The following is a 21871-nucleotide window of genomic DNA, read 5'->3' as shown; positions in this document are numbered from 1 at the left end:
AAGTCTAAGTGGTGTCAGATGGACTTGAGTTTTCATTCCAGAGTGGACGAGAATTTATTTGACAGGAGAACTGCCAAAAAAGGTAATAGCTTTAGGAACAGATTAGCAAAGCCTTATTTTTAGTGTCTTGAAAGGACTGAGGCTAACTTGTCTCAGGGTTTCTTACTGGTTCAACAGGAACGACAGTCACACAAGCACACAAATCTTAACTCACAGTTAAGGAACTTGAGCCGTAAGTGGGTGGATGCTCCAAAGCAAGAGAGTGTTGTAACCAGATCAGCCCTCATGGTAGAGACATTATCTCTAGGGATAATGTAGGGTATTGCAAGAAGTAGTATGGTGATGCTGTAAGTTACAGGTCAGCAACCTTTCAGAAATGGTGTGCCAAGTCTTCATTTATTCACTCTAATGTAAGGTTTGCATGCCAGTAATACCTTAATGTTTTTAGAAGGTCCTCTCTCTATAATTAAACTATTATGTAAAGTAAATAAGGTTTTTAAAATGTTTAAGAGGCTTCATTTAAAATTAAATTAAAATGCCGATCTTATCAGTTTAGTGTGATTCTTCCCCTTGCTTTTCCTTTTGAGTTTTCCAATGTCTGGCATGTATTTGGATACTTTAAGCTGCATAGAGACTTCTGAGTGATCAGTTGTTAACCAGCTCGGAGAGGGACAGAGGACAGGTTTCATGTGTTAAAATACCTGTTCACACAGCTATGTGGATCCAAATGCTGAAAGCATTGCAAATGCAATTTTCTTCAAACAGTTAAATTTCACTGGCAGGGACGTCCAGCAGGTCAGAATAGAGGCCCCATGATCTCTCTCAGTAGCTTTAAGTACACTCTGCAGATCTCCGAACTTTGATGCCCACAATTCTAAGCTTTTTAACTGAATGAGCTGCATTTCGAAATCTTCAACACCCAACCTCTGAAATACAGACAAATCCAAGTCGCTTTTGTTGAACTTTTCAGGTTTAATTAGAAAAGAAAGCATTGGGCCAAATGACTGGAAATCTTGAAATCTGTCAAAATTCTGATTCCAGTTCTTGCATGTACAATCCAATCTCATCGACACTCACAGAATCGATAGCTCTTTTATGTGTTGGAAGTAGCGGAAAGTCAAAGTTCGAATATCCCGAGAAAAAACTGCTAGTTTTACAACAAATGCCTTCCCGGTTTCATAAAGATTCAGAACCATTTGCCCTGCACCCTGGAGACAGAGGTTCAGCTTATTTAGGTGAGCGGTGATGTCAGTTAGAAACGTGAGCTTACACCGCCATTTGTCACCATCCAGTTCGGCGTAGTTTTGTCCTTTTTCCGACAAAAAGGCTTTGATTGCATCAAAACGGTTTACAAAGCGTACCAAAACCTTGCCATGACTTAGCCACCAAATGTTGCTGTGAAGTGGAATGTCATTATAATCACTGTCCATCTTGTCTAGCAGTGCTTGAAACTCTGAGTCAAAGCAGATCGAGCAACAAGGACGTTCACAATTTGCACCACTGTATTCATCACATCATTAAGCTTCTGAATTAGAAATTTTAGGTTTTCTTGATGGATGGTATGGTAAAATTTGACTGTTGGGCAGCCAATTTGATCTTCAAGTAACTTTACAAATCCCTTTTGTTTTCTGACCATGGCAGGAGCACCATCTGTTGACACACACAATATTTTTCTGATGTCAACTCCTTGTTCTTCAAAATGGTTTACAAAAGTTTCCGCTATATCTTCCCCCTTTGTTGTGCCATGCAGGGGTTTTAGGCAACAAAGTTCCTCTTGGATTTCATCAGAAGCACAATATCATGCAACAATTGCCAAACATGGAACGTTGTTTATATCCACGCTCTCATCAACTGCAATGCTAAACACTGCTGTGTCTTTTAATGCAGTTGTCTGCTTTTCATTAATGTTTTCTGCCATTTCACTTATGCATGTCTCAACTGTTCTGACAGAGACAGGCAGTTCTTTTATTCTAGATACGAATCTTTATTTGGCAAATCATTGAAGAAAACCTCCGAACTGCTGAGAGAAACTTTCTTTATATATTCCCCATCTGTAAACGGCTTTCTGTTTTTTGCAATGCACTGTGCAATCTTGTAACTTCCTTCTGTGGCTTGATTTTTACTTGTACTTAAGCATTTAAAAACACTGCTTTGCTTCTCATATCCTGCTACTGCCTTTTTGATTGATTCAGTCTTGTCTGCTTTGTCAAGAAAGGTTTTCTTGTGCTTCGTTTGAAAATGTCGTCGAACACTTGATGTGCGACAAACACTCACAACAAAAAGCACAAACAGCACAGTCCTCCTTTTGAATAAATCCAAATGTGTCTGTCCAAGAAAGCTGAAATGAACAGACATCTAACTTTGCTTTCTTAGGAGCTGACATTTTCGTCAAATGTACCCCTGAACTTACAGTGGGGGGGGAGTGAAAATCATGACAGACGGTGCACACAACATGAAATGCAAGGCGCTGTTCCACGTGACGAGATAGTGCTGTAAGCAGCAAATCAGGACTAAAAATATCCCAGTACAGTCATGCTGAAACAATATTTAAGGTGGGGGCGCTGAGCTGTGCCCCCTCTTGCCCTTGTCTGCACCCCTCACTGTCCCAGGTTGGGGCCAGTGGGTCACAGCTCAGGGCAGCTGCAGAGCCCTGGGCTGAGGCCAGGAGCAGAGCTCCGGGCCGGTGGCTGGAACCCCAGGATGGCAACAGAGCCCCTGGGACCGCTGGCCGGGGACCAGGCAGTGAAAGTGCCACTCAAAATCATCTTGTGTGCTGCCTTTGGCACTTATGCCATAGGTTGCTGACTCCTGCTGTAAGTGGTGCTCTTCCCTGGGTCCTCCAACATATCATAAGGCATTGTGCTGCTGGAGAGAGGTGGTCTTTTGAAAGATGAGATCCTGGCCACTGTGGTGAACACCAATCTCATTAAACAACTTGCGAATGTAGGAATGCTATTCAGGCCAAATTCCAACTCTGGTAATCACATTCTCCATAAGTAAATTCCCCTGCTATTTCAACTAGGTAAGTATTGTTGTTTGGCATAATGTGAACAGATCCTTCAACACAGTATAGCTGCCTGAGAAATGCTACAGGATATTGGCGTGGCTAGATTATCATTAAATAAACACTAAACTGTAGATCTATTACAAAGGAATAAATGAGACATAGGTCAGAATCACAAATACCCAAAGTGTGCCAACATGATATTTTTAAGGCTTGGAAGTTCCGGGCTATTGGGCAATGGAAGATGGAGGGTTTTTGTGCAAGAACAGTAGCATTACTCTCGTGGTCAGAGGGAGTACTCTGGCACTAAACTGATTTGCAGTGGCCTGACCCACTTGTGCAGCATTCTCTGGGGGCATATTGTTAATGGAATCACTCTTAATCTGTACTTGACGCTAAACTTTCTTGATTGAATACTGAAAATCCTAGTAATAAAGTACACAAGAAGGACAGATTATAGCATAGGAGTGAGGGTACAGAACTGCAGCTAAAAGACTGTAAAATCTAGTGAGATAAAACTTCTGAGTAGATGTATGGATACAAATACTGATTAACAAAAATACAAACCCGCTAAGGTCTGTACCACAGACCTACTGATCAAAAGAAAGATCTCTCATTGACTTCACTGGGGCCAGCATTTCACCCACTGTATGTGATGCTGAGAGAAACTGAAACCAGCCAAGTCTAATAAAACAGAGATGCAAGGTAAGTGAGGTAATATCTTTTATTGGACAACTTCTGTTGCAGGTCTGGGAAAGTACACAGAGCGTCACAGCTAAATGCATGGTGGAACAGATTGTTTAGCACAAACACACATTCTAAGGGACCATTCTACATTGAAATGTGCCAGCTACTTATGCTAAACAATCATCTGTTCCACCATTCACTTAGCTGTACCTTTCCCAGACCTGAAGAAGAGCGCTCGCTGTGTGGCTTGAAAGCTCGTCTTTCTCACCAAGAGACGTTTGATCCACTAAGATATATTGCCTCACGCCATAGGCGCCAACCTCCCCACTTTCCCCTAAGTGCTTGACCCCTGCTCTGCCCCAGCCCCACCTCCTCCCCTGAGCGCGCCACATTGCCTTTCTTCCCCCTCCCTCCTGGAGCATGCTAACACTGCCAAACAGTGGCAGGGTGAGAAACGCTGGGAGGTAGGAGGAGTGGGGACGTGGCAAGCTCGGGGGGGGGGGGGGGCGGGGAGCTTGGCTGCTAGTGGGTGCAGAGCACCCACTAACTTTTCCCCATGTGTGCTTCAGCCCCGAGCACCCACGGCATCGGCGCCTATGCCTCATGCACCTTGTCTCGCTACTATCCAGGGACTGACCTGGCTACAACTACACTGCATCTAATAAACAGTAATAATGAGCAACTCAAAGGGGGTGCATTTTTCCTTGTTTTGGGCTTTGCTCTTCTGGTAAGGGTAGGTTGGTTCATTTGTTAAAAAACCCCTAAGGCATGGGTTTCCATGGTTTTATCGAGAAGAAAAACCGCAAGTGCAGCGCACATGGCACTGCGAGTTGTGGCCTCGGCAATACAAAATGTCTCAGCCTCCTCAAATCATGGGAACGGGGTGCTGGAACAATTTTTATAGTGAGGGTGCTGAGAGCCATTCAACCAAACTGTAAACCCTGTATATAATGGAAATCACTTCAAGCCAGGGGGTGCGGTAGCACTCCTGGTTCCAACACCTATGAATGGGAAATCAGGTTAGGGCCTCTGTGGTTGCTATTCCAGCTTTGCCTTGCTGATTTTAGAGGCTCTTAGCTGGCTCTTCCGTGCATTGTTAAAAATTTTATCTTAACTGCCTGCCCTGAAAGCCATTTGCACAGTGTTATCCACTCCCTAGCTGCTGAACTAATCCACCCTGATACTCAATCCCCTGGCTACAAAGAAAATCAGAGAAGTGTGAGTTGGAAAGGGAGGACAGTAATCCTGAGATAACAGATCAAATATCATCAATAGAAGGGAAATGTGACCGAGGCAGCAGTAGATGAATTAGAAAAACCTTTTTAAAAAAAAACAGGGCATGGTTTCACCATGAAAGATGTAGACTCTGACTTCTAGCACTTCTTGGAGTTACTGAAGAGAACAGCATTCCTTTTAACTCCTATTTTGTAACCAAAGAGCTTGATCCTGTCAACCTTTTATACAAGTAGTCAGCCTGGCTGACTCTAATAAGATGAATCACCGTCAGTCAGCGTGGGAAGTTTCAGGTTGATAGTATGTTTGTTTAGCTGGTGTGAGGAAAATCAATCAAGTAATTTTCATATTTTAGTAGGGTTTAAATTCAGGTTCTCAGTCCTGCAATGTTGGGTTATAAAGTGTGATCTGAAAGTATATTAGTTTACAAAGCTTTCACATGGAATTTTAAAACCTCCAAACAGCATTTTTACTGGTTATGCGAATATTTTGTTTTCCTGAAGCCTAAACTTGGGGCTAAATTAGCGCTGTTATCTCCCTGAATACTGTATAAGTAGGCGGTTGGGGGGGGGGGGGGAAGCCATGTGAAGCATACAGTACTGCAGGAGCTTCCCAGGTGCTGAGGCAGAGAGAAGGGTCTAAACAGCTATGTTTGACACTTTCACTTATGATATGATTTTTTGGGGAACTATGACTGACTGCCTTTTGAAAACAGTGAACTATTTATGCAATTCCCAGAAATAGGAAGTGGTGTAGAATTTCTCCAAGTTTTCAAAGCTGAGCACAGCACTTCATTGTATAGTTAAGAAAAGATATGGCAAACAAATATATAAAAGAGGGAATGGTCTTCTATAGCCATTCCAGGGCTGGTAATTCAAAGTTTAAAGCTAGGGAATGGACAGTTTAGAAGGGAGTATGTGTATGTACATAATAATGTTTCCCAGGTCTCAAGAGGAATCCTAGAAGGAGTTAGGAAATGTTTTAGTAATTACTGTAAACTACTGCTTCTCCAATCTTTCGGATTCATTTCTGTTTTAATTTCAGTACTTCCTAGTATCAGGCTAATGGGGTTACATGTTGTCATTTCTTACCGCATTTTAAATTGTAAGATTTATGTAAAAAAAACCCCGTCTAATGAAAAAGGGCTGCTCCAGAGCATAACTGTGCACAGAGATGTTGCAAATATATTCTTGGATCTCACCAGACAAAGGTAAAAGAATATTGTGTGCCTTATGACACGGACATAAAGCAATATGGACAGATAGCAGCAACAATATTATCCTTATCAAAATAGCATGGGAACTGTGCGTTAGATCTATTTCATCCACAAATACTGGTGGTTTGCTAGTTTGTGTATTCAAATGCATTAACGCCTGTTACAAACATGAATTAGCTAAAATAGCTCCCCTCCCCCCCCCCAGTATAGTATGTCAGAAGTCAGGTGTGCTCTACAGTGTTAATAGCACAGGATTGTGCAGGGTTACCAGTCTCAGAAGCCCCTTGCATTATCCCCCACCCAGTCCAGGAGACACTCCTCACCAGATCTCCCAACACAGTTCACATCTACCAGCCTTTCTCAGGGTGTGATCCTGCAAATCTTTATTCTCATAAATAACCCCGTAGAGAAAAGTTTGTAAGATTGGGCACTTAATTTCTCCCACTACACTAGCTCCATGCTGCTACCTACCTTTCCAATGGCCAGAGATCCCTTCTTATGTGACCTATGCCTGGTTTTAGCAGTCTCTCTATCTTCCTCAAATTCTTGCGCTCTTCATAACTTGTTCTGTGGCCATAGGCTCCAGCTCTGCAAAAGGATTAAAGTCAAGGGGATTCCATGTGGGTATAGGGTCCGTGTTGTAGGATCAAGTACTTGTTCAGTAGTCTCTGAGCATCAAGGATAACTGTTGGCTATTTGGCAAATACCAATAGGAGAGGCAGTATGGTTTAGTGGATAAAGCTCAGGACTGCGAATCCAAATCTTGGCTCTAACAAATGAGTGATCTGGAAAAAAGGGGTGAAAAGTGAGGTGGCAAAATTTGCAGATGATACAAAACTGCTTAATGTAGTTAAGTCCCAGGCAGACTGCGAAGAGCTACAAAGAGATCTCGCAAAACTGGGTGACTGGGCAACAAAATGGCAGATGAATTTCAGTGTTGATAAATGCAAAGTAATGCAAATTGCAAAAACATAATCCCAACTATACATAGGGTTCACTTGGGGTGTTTGTTCCTCCTTTTATAGTTTTAGTCCTCCTCTTGAAAAATATTTCCAGCTGGGCATCAGGAGACAATCTATGTGGAAGGATGTTCCCTGCTGCTTTTTTCTTGGCTGTTTGAGCCTTTGTTGTTTCCCTCCCTGCTTAATGACTCTGTTTACTGCTTAAATGCAAATTAAGCAGAGCACACATTCCTTTGTTTGCAAACCTCAGTTTGGGCAGAGCTGTGTGGTTTAGAACATTTTGTTAATAATACCATACAGTGGAATTTTATAACTAAACATACAATGTTGCCACATTCAATTTACTGGTCATTATTGTCCTGGTAAAATAAGTTTTCAAATGATACCTTACAAGGTGTACTTTTGTGCCATAGTGTGTAGGGCATGAATACAGGTACATTCTTTCATAATAGAAGACTGCTAGATGGACCATTGGTCTGACCACTATGGCTGTTCTGTTGTTATCCTGCTCTGCTTCTGCTCATCTATGTGATTTAGACAAGGCTCTTCACCTGTAATTGTATCCCCTCCAGCCTTTTGTCTGTTTAGGCAGTAAATTCTTTGGGGTGGTCTGTTTGTGTCCATTTGTGTGCACCGAACACAATGGAGCCCCTCTGTCAGTTGAGTCCTCTTGGTTCTGCTGTAATAATAATATAAAACAAGATGCCTTGGCACACTGCTCTTACAAATGAGGTCCTCCCCCGATAGACAGGATTGTTGTTGTTCACATGTGCCGATCTCTGTCCAGCATCCTGCAGGTCTGGGTCTCCAAAGGGCTGAATGCCCTGAACTCCCAGCACCCTCAGTCGGAGCTGAAATCTGCACCTGATGAATTCAGTGGTGCAGGATCAGCCTTTAGGAGCTGAATGCACTGAAAGTCATTGACATCAAGAAATCACTGGTTTTGTTTTTTTGAGACTCAGACACTTTTCCAGATTCTCAAAGGTATTTACAAAAAGAAAAGGAGTACTTGTGGCACCTTAGAGACTAACAAGGCATCTAACTTCCATGGAGTTCAACGGGATTTCGGCACCAAAATACCTTTTGAGGTCTTAGCCTTAGGGCTTACTTTCAGAAGTGTGGAGAGCCCAAATGCTAAGTGGAGTCAAAGGGAGCTGGGTTGCAGAGGTCACAGCTCTGATAATTAGACCGAACATGTCTCTAACTGGGCAGGGCACCCCAGTTCTGAGCCACCTACCAGTGAAAGCAAATGGCCACTATTGAAAATGGTGGCCTATATTAGTGCTAAGTATTTGCAATCCTGTTTAATTTCTCATGGTTTTGTCTTGGATTTCATTATTACAGTGAAACACAATTTTACAAAGGTATGCTTTATAACAGGGAAACTGATTATGAAAATAATGGTTAGACGATGCATCTGTTAAAATGCAGTCACAGAAAAATAACAGCTAGATGTGGTGTGTTTGTTTTTTTTAAAGCATCATCAAAACAGGGATTTTTCTTTTTGCCAAGTAGCCTCTATACTCTTGCTACATTAGACAAAGGGAAAAAACCTGTAATAAACTACAAAGATAAAAACAGAAGAGTGGTGTTGTCTATATTGGGGACTAACAGAATGAACTAGTTACTAGAAAAGTCACGTGATGTGGGTTTCCTTGACAACTGTTCCCATAGAACCTGATCTCAAAAGGAGGAATCCTAAAAAGACCACTGAAATTAATACTTCTAGCTATACGAAAAATTTGTGAGAGACTTAGCTCAATTAAAATAGATAGCTAAGACTATTTTATAGTCGTTGGGTTGGGTTTGTTTTGCTTTAACAATGCCCTACCTTCCAGAAAACTAGATTAGTGAAGGATTAGAAAAGCATATGCCAAATGACCTGATAAAATGTAATATGCTTTGCTCATTTCTGAGATATAATTGTCCCACAGAAACCAAGGTTTAAGATATGTGACAGGTTTAAAAAAAGTGTTTTGAACTGTAAACAGTCTTAATGTATTTGATCAACAGTCTGTTTTTGATAATAGCACACGTGTTATGGAACAGATGATGGCAAATAGGACATGCACCAGGAAACTAATATAGAAGTTGAGCCATCATCCAAATTAAACTGAACTCTCTGAGAGATGGTTGGCAACTGTTCTCATGTGAGACCTTTTGCCCTCATCTGGGGAAAGATTTAGATATGAAGGAAAAAAGTCTGTGTGAAAACAGGAGGAGGCTTACAGAAAACACATTACAGCACAATAAAATCTTACAAGCTTAGAAAAGAACTGTAAAAGAATAAGGACGGTCTTGTGATGAAAGCCCTGCATTAGGACTCAGGAGAGTTGGACTCAATTCCCAGTTCTGCCACAAACTTCCTCTGTGACCTTCGGTGAGTTCCTCAGACCCAGATCTCCAAAGGCATTTAGGTGCCTAACTCCCATTGGATTCAGTAGGAGTTAGACACCTTTAAAGATCTTATAGCCCCACAGGCTTTAAGGTCAGAAGGGACCACCATGATCATCTAGTCTGAGCTCCTGCACATTTAAGGCACAGAACCTTGCCCACCCACTACTGTGATAGACCTTAATATCCCTGCAGTTTAGTTTGCCTGTCTATAAAATGGGAATAATCTCCCCTTTTTCGTGGGGGAGTTCTGAGGATAAATCAATGGCTGAGCACCTCAGACTCTATGGTCCCAACTGCCATAGAAAAGCCAATAAATAAAAGGGGAGGGTAGAAATCAAATACAATTTTTTTACTCCTTCACACTCACAGTAGTGTGAGGCTCTTCACAGACAATACATAGAAGGCCTGCCCTGTATAACATACAATCTAAAGGCCTGATCCAACATTCATTGAAGTCAAATGGAATCTTTCCACAAATTTCAGCCGGAGTTGCACTAGTCTGGACCCTAAATGAAAGACTTCACTGGCAGCCATATGAGGATGTAACACACACCGGGAAGAGGAAGGCTGTGGCTAAATTACCACATGTGGCTTTTAAAAAGCGTAAGCATGCTGTGAGGGGTTCTCCTCTCTGTTCCAGCTCCTGTACACAACAGTGCCTAGTCACAAAGGGGAGAATTTGTGCTATAGAGCAACTGAACAGTGGAAACCATAGACTGCCATGCACAGGCCCCCTCACAAGTCCCAGAGTAGGGGGCTGTGCTGGGGAAGGGGCCATAGTGTACATTGCTACAGCCATTCTGGGCAGCTCCAGGCTGTAGAGCTGCCATAGGCTGCCTGATTTACAGCAGGGGCTGTTCCATTTCCCCACTGACCCAGAATTGAAAGGGTGCAACCGTGGCTTACGGCTAATAATAATCAATTTTAGTTATTTCTAAGGTGCCTGTTGCTGCAGTGTGTGTCTTAAACAGGGAGAATTAACCTGTCTGAAACACGATGGTAACATAGGAACTGGTGCAAGAACAACCAGGGAAAGGATGAAAATGTAAGGAACTGGGACTTAAGAATTTCAGAACATTTCATTCTCTCATTGGGTGAGGAAATCCTAGCACTCTTCTGTTGTTACATCTTCTGCAGAACACAACTGAATAAAGAGCTTTCCAGAAATACTCTTATTCGTAATGACTGGGACTAGAACTCAGGAGACCTGGGTTCTAGTCCCAGATCTGTTACTAAACTTGTGTGTGACCTTTGGGGAAGTCTCATCACTGCCCTGTTCCTCAGTTTCCCCATCTGTAAAATGGGGATAATGATATTGACCTCCTTTGTACAGAGCTTTGAGATCTACTAATGAAAAGCATGATGTATTAGCTGAGTGCTGCTATTATTCATAAGACTATTTTCATTGGAGTGAGGGAATAACCCAATGGCTAGCAATGTATGGAGGTGTCACATACATTTCATAAATGTACACTTGTTTGTTTAAAATAGTAGCATAGGGCAAAACACCTACGACTTCAGAGCCATAGGCCCCGATCGCACAATTAGATCTGTGCAGCCAAAGCTCCATCAACTTTAATGGAGCTCTACACATGTACAAGTGTTCACCTATATGTATCCAAATGCAAGGGGTGTGTGTGGGGGGGGGAGGGGATACTTTGTATTCTCAGTGTACTGATCCATTTTGTTCTATGCCACATTGTCCCATTTTAAAAGCAGATTGAATACTCACTGTCACACTATACAGTTGCAACCTAAAAATAATACAATGGTCAAATTGCTAATAGCTCTGCAGTTTGAGGCCATCTAGTTCACTTCCAGAGTTTAAACACTTTCACTTTCTTGCAATGGAATTTACAGGGATGTTTTGATTGCTGATCAAGACAATTAACGGTTGGACACTTTGCAGTGGGAAATCCTACAATGGGGAGTTGAGAACCACTTGTTATAGTGGGACTAGACTGGAATAAATGTGAGTGGTAAAGACCGAATACCCGTGCTCATGTTGGTGGTAGGGCAATTTTTAATTATCTCAGTATTTTTATAAAACTATATGAGATGGATGAGCAGATGGCGATGAGTGATCTAGCTTATAAACTGTATGGCTATCCTTGAATTTGAGAAATGTTAGTTTGGTTGCTATGTTAGTTCATGGATTGGTTAACAGAGTCTTATTCCATAAATGCAGGTTACACAACTCTGCTGATAAATCTCCAGTTGCCAGTTTTTTATCTCCTTATTATTTTGGAGTTGCTGGCTGGCCAATTCAGCGGAGAACCCAGATATATGGAATGGGTGCTCACGCAGTACTTAACTGAATGGGCTGATGTGTTAAATTTTAAACAGGAGAGCTTTTCTCCCAATTGTTCTTAAGCATTTGAATTAAATATTAATTAAAACAAACACAATTTTGAACAGCCTGAGTAAAAATAATTTGCAATTAATCAGGTTTTACATCCATGGTATCTATTTTATCATAAACCTACTACTAATTCTCCAGCTATCTGTATAGTCTTCCAGAGGAAAAAAGGTGTGAACAAGATCTAAATTTCTAATGTAAAAAAACCAAGCAGAATAAAGAGTCTTTGGGTTTGTTTTTCAGGGGAGGTGGGGTAGACTTTTAGGCCTCTTACATATACCACAAAGAAGCACAACCCCCCTCCCCCTGTTTTCGGTTTCTTTAGCTTTTAAGGTTAAGAAATCAAGCACTCATGAGTCAGGATATGCAGAATTAAGGCTGAGCTCTGCTCCCATGTTGAAGCTTTTAAAATATGGTTAATTTGAAATGATATATTTAATGAGTTATAAGCATACAATATAAAATTTCTTATACAGCCTGAGGTCCTAATCCTGCTATGGGTTGTACCTACACAGAACTCATTGGCCCTTCCATATAACAAGTTGCAATAATGTTTCACATATTTGTGTTGGTTTTGCGAAATTGTGTGAGGTTTAAAAGAAGACTTAAAAATAAAAAGTTCAGAGAAAATCAAAACCTTTCATTTGGACAATTCTGAAACAAAAAGTTTTGATTTAAGTTCAAAATTATTTTTCACTTCAAAATTTCCTCAATTTCATGAAAAAAAAAAAGTTGAAAGCGAAATGAAATGTTTGTTTTGTTGAAACAAAACAGTTTTGTTTGACCCAAAACTAAATTTTCTGGACTCTCTTTTTGATTTGCTGAAAAATGTAAAAAATTGTTTTCAGTTGGACCTGAAACAATGTAGAATTGTTGGGTTTTTTTTTTTTTTGGAGTTTGCAGCAAACCAAAATATCCATTATTTGTATAATTCTAATAATTAGCCACCTATTTCAATTTCTTTGTTTGGGAAAAAGTGAATCATTTTTCCACTTGTCACTATTTCGCTGAATTCCTCGTGTACTTCCCTTTTTCTGGGATGACACTGGTCTTACATTTGCTGACTTTAGAGAACCTTCTACACTAGTGAACTGATTTTCTTGTAACTGAGCTTGATCTGTATAGTAGCTCTTTCCAAAAATAAGAAAAATCAAGCCACATCTGCCAGTGACGTTAGTGTACCCAAATAAGTCATAGCTTGACAGAAAACCCTAGCTCAGGCAGCTGGTCCCATAGCTACCGGAATGTAGGCATCTCAGCAGGGCTGTCTTTAGGATTTATGGGGCCCTACGCAGTATTATTAAACTGGTGCCCCTATGCCCGACTTGCTCTTAGCAACACAAATGTAAGCTTACAGTATTGGAAAACTTGCCACATGCACTTAATTTTTTTAAAACTGTCTTTAATCAAGCACGCTATAATGCTGATGGACTATATTTGCACTAAATAAGTAGCGCTATAGAAAAAAATCTGATTTATTGACAGAATGATGCAAATTTTTTTAATTTGTCAACATTTATTGGAAATTACTATGAAGAGGAATTGAAACAAGGATTTGTTTTTAGTTAAAAGCAATCCTTCTGGCTTTTTTGGCTGCAAAATCAGTAATAACGTCATCGTATGACAAATACAAAGTGATGTCTTGTTCATTGCAAGAATAGCAAGACCAGGCAAGCGTTCCTGACTCCTTGTAGAGTGGAGATAGTTTTTTAATGAGCTTCAGTTTTGAGAAACTCCATTCTCCTGATGCTGCTGTTACAGGAATTGTCAGTAGAATATGAGTGGCAATGTACACATTAGGATATATGTCAACAAGTTTGCTGGTATGAATAAACTATACAATGTCCACCGCTGACTTTGTATGTGGCAGCATGGATGACAATGTCCTCAATTCTTCATACAGTTCAAGTCCATTTAAATCAAAACTATCACCATACTTCAAGAGGCTCTCTAGGGTTTTGCTCTTTGTCATTAGCTGCTCTTGTTTTCCTATTTTGTTGAATTTGGTTATGTCATACAAAAATCCAAACTGTTCATGGTGTGCTTGTAAGGTATTAAATCTTTCATCAATGGCAGATATTGCTTTATCCATCACAACATTAAAAAAATTCAACCTCAAATTTCTTTTTTTTTCTTCTATGGGCTCATCTGCTCCTTCATATTCCACTTGCCATTTTTTCCCCAAAACTCTTGTCACGTTCGGACATGGAAATTTTGGTTGCAGGGTGCCCCCGCAAACTCTCTTGCTGTAACCTGTGCTTCTTTGAATCCAGTTTCTCTGTATTTCACTAAAGTTTTGTGTGTTGTTTAGTAAGGTAAGTGTTGAATCAAGCTGTATCATTTGACTCTGCATTATTTTGCTTACATCTGAGATTTTAACAAGAATGTCAAACCAGATTATGACAGATGTTAGAAGCTGGATATTCAGAGGCCAATGACTGTGCTTCACTTTCAGCTTTGGATCTCTGGCTTCGTAAACTTCCTCAGATTGACATCTCAATGTTTTTACACTTTCTATTCTGCTTTCCCAGCATGTCTCCGATAGGGGCTTAACAGTAATACCACTGACATGTGCTTTGAATATTTTCCATAGTTGAGTGGAAGTTGAAAAGAGCAGGTAAATGTGTTGCAGCAAACCAAAAAAAAAATAGCTTCTACAGAAGACTTGGCCATATCACACAAAATCAAGTTAAGGCTGTGGTATGCACAGGGAACAAAAAAAGCTCCTGGATTTTTCCACCAGCTATCTAGCTTTCACACCAGAAATGCATCCTCTCATATTGGTGCCACAGTTGTAGCCTTGTCCTCTAATGTTCATTATGGACAATACCATTCGTTTTAGTTCATCATGGAGAGCTTGAAGAAGTCCAAAATCTGTAGTGTCCTCTACTTCTAAAAATGTGATAAATGATTCCTTAACTGGCATCTGTGCTGAATCGCTAATGTTGACAAATCTCACTACTAACATCATCTGTTCTTAATGACTTATGGCCGGAGTGCAATTTAGAATTACAGCAAAATATTTTGCCAAAGAAACCAATGAAACAATTTTGTCTCTCACTTGACCACTCATTAGCATGATCAGTTCATTTTGAATTCTTGGTCCCAAATAGTGGTCAAGTATTTCATTTTCAGTTATTCTTTGGAGATGTTCGTTCATCACTGTGTCAAATTTTCCAAGATGTTGTACAAGGCCCAAAATTTGCCATTTTTGGGCTGGTATAATTTGTCAAATTTATATAATTTGCTTCCTCTAAAAAGCAAGATTGTTGATATTCAATAATAGAAGTTCAAGAACACGATGCCAATGCTGCTTCTCCGACTCCAGCAATCTTTGATTTTTGGGCATCAAGAGTTTTCTGTTTTTTTTTTTTTTCTTTTTTTTTTGTTTTTGTTTTAACCTTACAATCAGTTTACACCATTTGTGCATACACTTAATGTGGTGGTGTGCCTTTTCATGTTGCAGTAATGTTTGACTAAGATTTTGCCAATCATTAATACCCACGGTCGCTATGTTAAAATTGCAACTGTTGGAAAATCTTGCATGGGAAACAAAATACAGCATCCTTGCATTTAGAGTACACAAGCCACCACCTGTTGACAATTTCACCATTAGAAAGTCTTTTGTAGTAATTGTTTTCTGTGAATTTCCTACCTCTAATGTCTTTAGGCCCTGTGAGAATAGAAGGTCTCAAATATCCTTTCTCAAGTATAATGTCGCGTAATTTGTTGTTCAAAGATTGTGGCCATGTGCCAATGTCATCTATATCCCATGCTAGTACAGTTTCAACTGTTGTAATTTCTTGTTTTGTGTCTGCATCTGTTTCAAATGATCCATGTTTTGTTGAGTTTCTTGAACTTCATGTGCATAAAATTTTTGTTTGGCAGTTATTTGATAATCTTGAGCAACTTTGTTGTTTTCATGACGTACAAACTTAAGTATAGAACCCATCTGTGCTTTTATAGCTAATTCTATTTCATCTTTTCGTTTTCTTTTTTGTGACCCGGAAAGTTGTTTTCGATATGACATAACTTAAAGGGTGTTTTTTTTAAAGAAATAACTATTGAAATTGTCAGATTCTCAGAAATATTATTTAAAATAACTAATATAGCTGTGAGTCTGTGACATTGAGCTAGTGTAGAGACCCCTCACAAGGCACTCCATCCTGACTGAGACACAAGAAAGCTGGAAACCCATGTCATTTTTACAAAGTCACTTTTTAGTTTTAAATGTGTAGTGGGCTTCAGTCTTAATGTTAGTTACAACTCTGTATCAACCTTATACTGTAAATAGATTGATGGCATTATCCAGTTTAATAAACTGGGTTTCCAAGCAGCGGGAAAACAGGACCCTAGTTTTATTCCTAGGTAAAGCACAAAGTGACCATAATGAAGCAAGCACAGAATCATCTCATCTGGATTAAGGTAGGACAGAAATGTTACAGAAGACCTATCCACTAAAATTCGTGCAACATGGGCAGAGACAAGCTAATTTATTTTTCCAAGCTAATGTGCCCTTCTTACAGAAGGGCCCTCACCAGGTTTTGTCACTCATCCTTTCTGATAAACAATATCAATTATGACAGGTTTCAGAGTAGCAGCCATGTTCGTCTGTATCTGCAAAAAGAAAAGGAGTACTTGTGGTACCTTAGAGACGAACAAATCTATTTGAGCATAAGCTTTCGTGAGCTACAGCTCACTTCATCGGATGCATGCAGTGGAAAATACAGTGGGGAGATGTTATATACACAGAGAACATGAAACAATGGGTGTTACCTACACACTTATAATGAGAGTGATCAGGTAAGGTGAGCTATTACCAGCAGGAGGGGGCGGGAAAAAACCTTTTGTATTGATAATCAAGGTGGGCCATTTCCAGCAGTTGACAAGAAGGTGTGAAGAACAGTATGGGGGGGGAATAAACATGGGGAAATAGCTGAACTTTTGTGTAATGACACATCCACTCCCAGTCTTTATTCAAGCCTAATTTAACGGTGTCCAGTTTGCAAATTAATTCCAATTCAGCAGTCTCTTGTTGGAGTCTGTTTTTTGAAGTTTTTTTTTTTGTTAAAGAATTGCAACTTTTAGGTCTGTAATCGAGTGACCAGAGAGATTGAAGTGTTCTCAGACTGGTTTTTGAATGTTATAATTCTTGACGTCTGATTTGTCCATTTATTCTTTTACATAGAGACTGTCCGATTTGGCCACTGTACGTGGCAGAGGGGTACTGCTTGCACATGATGGCATATATCACATTGGTAGATGTGCAGATGAACGAGCCTCTGATAGTGTGGCTGATGTGATTAGGCCCTATGATGGTGTCCCCTGAATAGATATGTGGACAGAGTTGGCATGGGCTTTGTTGCAAGGATAGGTTCCTGGGTTAGTGTTTGCTGGTGAATATTTGCTTCAGGTTGGGGGGCTGTCTGTAAGCAAGGACTGGCCTGTCTCCCAAGATCTGTGAGAGTGATGGGGTTGTCCTTCAGGATAGGTTGTAGATCCTTGATGATGCGCTGGAGAGGTTTTAGTTGGGGGCTAGTGGCATTCTGTTACTTTCTTTGGTGGGCCTGTTCTGTAGTAGGTAACTTCTGGGTACTCTTCTGGCTCTGTCAATCTGTTTCTTCACTTCACCAGGTGGGTATTGTAGTTGTAAGAATGCTGGATAGAGATCTTGTAGGCGTTTGTCTCTGTCTGAGGGGTTGGAGCAAATGCGGTTGTATTGGAGAGCTTGGCTGTAGACAATGGATCGTGTGGTGTGGTCTGGATGAAAGCTGGAGGCATGTAGGTATGTATAGCGGTCAGTAGGCTTCCGGTATAGGGTGGTGGTTTATGTCACCATTGCTTATTAGCACTGTAGTGTCTAGGAAGTGGATCTCTTATGGACTGGTCCAGGCTGAAGTTGATGGTGGAATGGAAATTGTTGAAATCATGGGTGGAATTCCTCAAGGGCTTCTTTTCCATGGGTCTAGATGATGTCATCAATGTAGCACAAGTAGAGTAGGGGCATTAGGGGATGAGAGCTGAGGAAGCGTTGTCCTAAGTCAGCCATAAAAATGTTGGCATACTGTTGGGCCATGCGGGTACCCACAGCAGTGCCGCTGATTTGAAGGTATACATTGTCCCCGAATGTGAAATAGTTATGGGTGAGGCCAAAGTCACAAAGTTCAGCCACCAGGTTTGCCGTGACATTATCAGGGATATTGTTCCTGACGGCTTGTAGTCCATTTTGTGTGGAATGTTGGTGTAGAGGGCTTCTACATCCATAGTGGCCAGGAGTGTGTTTTCAGTGTTAAGGAAAAGTTAGCACATGTGACTTTATTTTGGTTTGGGGCCCACCATTGTTTAAATGCCAGCACATTATACACCAGGAGGAGTGATCCTTAGATACTGAATTTTTGTAAAATTTTTTTTTTTTGTTTTTAGCCTGCCTTGACTCTTAGTATTTGGTTTTTGTTAGTTTTTGTTTTTTGGCCTTGATATGAGGCCTTTTATTTTAATAATAAAAATTACTGATGCATGGCTTTAAAACCATGCTGTGTAACATACCGGTATAGCATGAGGAATGCACCAAGCAGGGATAGGTGGTAGATAAGACAAGGGTTTGTTTATTGGCTAAGGTTTCCGATGCACGAGGGCAACATGCTTTGCTAAAAAATATATAACCTTTATATAATCTGTATTCGGGGTCCCCTCCTGGCTAGCAGGGGGGCACCACGCTCGAGCATAATAAACTTAGTGTCTTTTAAGAACTCTGCAGTTGTGGACTTTGTTTCTGTGCCTCAGCCTAAATTCAAACTGTGCGTGTCCTATCAGGTGTAATTCGCAGCAGTTGTGTGCGTGTCCTCTCAGGTGTAATTCGTAACATCAGGAAGATCATCGATGGATTGTAGTTTCCTCAGGAAGTCAGTGGTGTCTCGAAGATAGCTGGGAGTGCTGGTAGTCTAGGGCCTGAGGAGGGAGTCTACATAGCCAGACAATCCTGCTGCCAGGGTGCCAATGCCTGTGATGATGGGGCGTCCAGGATTTCCAGGTTTATGGATCTTGGGTAGCAGATAGAATATCCCAGGTCGGGATCCTAGGGGTGTGTCTGTGCTGATTTGTTCTTGTGCTTTTTCAGGGAGTTTCCTGAGCAGATGGTGTAGTTTCTTTTGGTAACCCTCAGTGGGATCAAAGGGTAATGGCTTGTAGAATGTAGTGTTGGAGAGCTGCCGAGCAGCCTCTTGTTCATAGTCCAACCTATTCATGATGATGACAGCACCTGCTTTTGTCAGCCTTTGATTATGATGTCAGAGTTGTTTCTGAGGCTGTGGATGGCACTGTGTTCTGCACGGCTGAGGCTATGGGGCTGGACTTCCATCACCAGTTCATTTTACATAGACAACTGAGTAATCAGATGGTAACTTCTGATCACTTGCAATCTTGACTGCATATGAACTAATTAACCTGCTTCCCTTACAATAATTTTTGCAGATATTCTTATTGTAATGCCAGGTTTGGCTAGCCATTACAATGACTGTCCAGTGGTGAAGAGAGACTTTTTCTAGAAGTAAGGTTGGGGTTTTTTCCTTCTACTCTAGAGCTGTGCATGAACCATCCATGAAATCCCACAGTCTCCAAAATTTCGACATCAGCATCCTTTTTCACAGACTTTTTTCCTTCTTCACCAATATCTACTTCTCTGCTCCTTGGAAACCTAGCTTATTAAACTGGGTAATGCCACTGATCTATTTACAGTGGGGGCTCTCAATCTTTCCAGACTACTCTACCCCTTTCAGGAGTCTGATTTGTCTTGTATACCCCCACGTTACCTGAAGGGGGATATTGAGGGATGGGGGAAGGGAAGGTGGGGGCTCCACTGAAGGCAGTCCCCAGCTGGCACCATTGCTGACACATACCGAGCTTTGTATGTAACAGATGCTGCGACAGCCCGGGCTCATAGCCCAAGCCGGGGAGGGATGAAGCAGCAAAGAATACTGGGCTGTCCAGCCCACCTCATGGCAGCAGAGTCACAGTTCCCCGCAGTGACCCCCGTACCCTCTCCCTCCCACAGAATGTGTGGGCAATGATAGCAGTTAAGGTGGGGTGTCATGGACCTTGGTGCCAATTGGACGCCTGAGCAAATACTCCGAGGTTCCTCAGAGGGCTGTACCGAGTTGGCTAGCTCACAATGATGCCTGTGTTGCCATGTCTTCACACTTACTGTTACTTTATAGTGCATGTTATATCTTTCTATAGACCTAATCCTTTAGACTAGAAATGCACTTTCTTTAGATTAAAGAAACACAAAGAGCAATAGCAAAGTCTCTGTCCATGAGAGAAAAGAACATCCTTCCTCCTCTGGAATAGCTGACCTGAATGTAAAAGGACAATTTAAACACCAGGGACTTGTAGACTTTTAAAAGCACAGCACACAGAAAACTGAACCATAAGTTACCTAACAGTGTTGAGGGAAATTTTATCTCAAGATAGTGTGGGCAATTCCCTATGCATACAAAAGTCCCGGGTGCTTTTTTTTTCATTCGCCAAAGAAAACAAGGCCCTTTTCTCAACCTGGTGTCATTTCTCTTTGTCTGTCTGTACAGAAGGTACTAACTTTTAAACTTCTCATGTGATCAATTTCAAAATTTCAGGGACTGTTTTTGGAAGGAAGGGGCTAGAACATGCTGCACCGTGGCTGTTCTGCACCAACATGACAGCCCATAAAGGGCTGTCACAAGCCAGCGCAGTCCTCAGTCAGAGGGATCAGTAGTGGGCTGAAGGCAGGAGCTGTTTTTCTGACGACAGGGCCAGATGCGCTGATGATCTTCTTGGAGGTACAGTGGAATTACCTGGGTGTTGATTTGCTTTTTCTGCTATCTATGCTCCAGGTAAACAAGCCTTATGTAAATAACAGAAGTAAATTAGCGTAGTTAACATTGCTGTGGCTCTGTGTCGCTAACTTCTATCGAAAAAGAACCACGGCAGGCAAAAACTGCTGCTCCTCGCAAAAGCGCACCAGGACTTCAAAAACTGGGGCAGGGGGCACCAGGCGGGGTTAGGGTGACCAGACAGCAAGTGTGCAAAATCAGGAGACGGGGCGTTAGAATCATAGAATATCAGGGTTGGAAGGGACCCCAGAAGGTCATCTAGTCCAACCCCCTGCTCGAAGCAGGACCAATTCCCAGTTAAATCATCCCAGCCAGGGCTTTGTCAAGCCTGACCTTAAAACCTCTAAGGAAGGAGATTCCACCACCTCCCTAGGTAACGCATTCCAGTGTTTCACCACCCTCTTAGTGAAAAAGTTTTTCCTAATATCCAATCTAAACCTCCCCCACTGCAACTTGAGACCATTACTCCTCGTTCTGTCATCTGCTACCATTTGAGAACAGTCTAGAGCCATCCTCTTTGGAACCCCCTTTCAGGTAGTTAAAAGCAGCTATCAAATCCCCCCTCATTCTTCTCTTCTGCAGGCTAAACAATCCCAGCTCCCTCAGCCTCTCCTCATAACTCATGAGTTCCAGTCCCCTAATCATTTTTGTTGCCCTTCGCTGGACTCTCTCCAATTTATCCACATCCTTCTTGAAGTGTGGGGCCCAAAACTGGACACAGTACTCCAGATGAGGCCTCACCAATGTCGAATAGAGGGGAACGATCACGTCCCTCGATCTGCTCGCTATGCCCCTACTTATACATCCCAAAATGCTATTGGCCTTCTTAGCAACAAGGGCACACTGCTGACTCATATCCAGCTTCTCGTCCACTGTCACCCCTAGGTCCTTTTCTGCAGAACTGCTGCCTAGCCATTCGGTCCCTAGTCTGTAGCTGTGCATTGGGTTCTTCCGTCCTAAGTGCAGGACCCTGCACTTATCCTTATTGAACCTCATCAGATTTCTTTTGGCCCAATCCTCCAATTTGTCTAGGTCCTTCTGTATCCTATGCCTCCCCTCCAGCATATCTACCACTCCTCCCAGTTTAGTATCATCCGCAAATTTGCTGAGAGTGCAATCCACATCATCCTCCAGATCATTTATGAA

This window comes from Lepidochelys olivacea (assembly GCF_965140295.1).
Source record: "Lepidochelys olivacea isolate rLepOli2 genome assembly, chromosome: 4".
In the NCBI taxonomy this organism is placed as follows: Eukaryota; Metazoa; Chordata; order Testudines; family Cheloniidae; genus Lepidochelys; species Lepidochelys olivacea.
Note: the sequence above shows the minus strand (reverse complement) of the source record.